This window comes from Mycetomoellerius zeteki, unplaced genomic scaffold (genome assembly GCF_001594055.1).
Source record: "Mycetomoellerius zeteki isolate Tzet28-1 unplaced genomic scaffold, Tzet1.0 scaffold1034, whole genome shotgun sequence".
NCBI lineage: Eukaryota > Metazoa > Arthropoda > Insecta > Hymenoptera > Formicidae > Mycetomoellerius > Mycetomoellerius zeteki.
This window is the reverse complement of record NW_017255948.1, coordinates 28130-28730: the sequence shown is the minus strand read 5'-3', so window position 1 is coordinate 28730 and position 601 is coordinate 28130.

The window sequence follows — 601 nt, the reverse complement described above, 5'->3', positions numbered from 1 at the left end:
GGAACGCCGCACAATACGTCCCTCCGCTGCTGGAGTCCCGACTTATCGCGGAACTCCAGCTGTCTGTCCCGGAAATAGTCTTCTGCCGCGGCGACCAGGTAGGGGGGCAGGAGAAAGTGTTCTCTCATCGCCCCCACCACCCGGCCCCATCTCAGGCTGTTAAAGGCTGTTAAAGGCTATGTCTAACGATACCGCCAACGCCACCTTTCCATTGGCGGTCATCTGCTCCGAGAGGGCACGAACTTGCTTGATAGCGTCGATCATTGATCGGCGCTCCCGGAAGCCATACTGACCGCCGGAGAGGTTTATACTGTTCCGGGACAGACACTGGACGATGCGGGCTGCTATGATTCGCCCAAACAGTTTACCCGCATCGTCCAGTAGGCAAATAGGCCTATACGCGGAGGGACTCTCCGCTGGCTTGCCCTCCTTGCGTAGGAGGAGAGCCTGGCCCTCTTCCACGACCTGGGGAAGACTCCATCCCTGAGGCAGCTCGTGTAGAGCTGCCTCACTCTTTCTCCGATCCCCGGGGCCACGAATGCCCAGACTTTGCCGGGCACGCCGTCTGGCCCCGGTGCACGGGGTCTACCTTTAAGGCGGG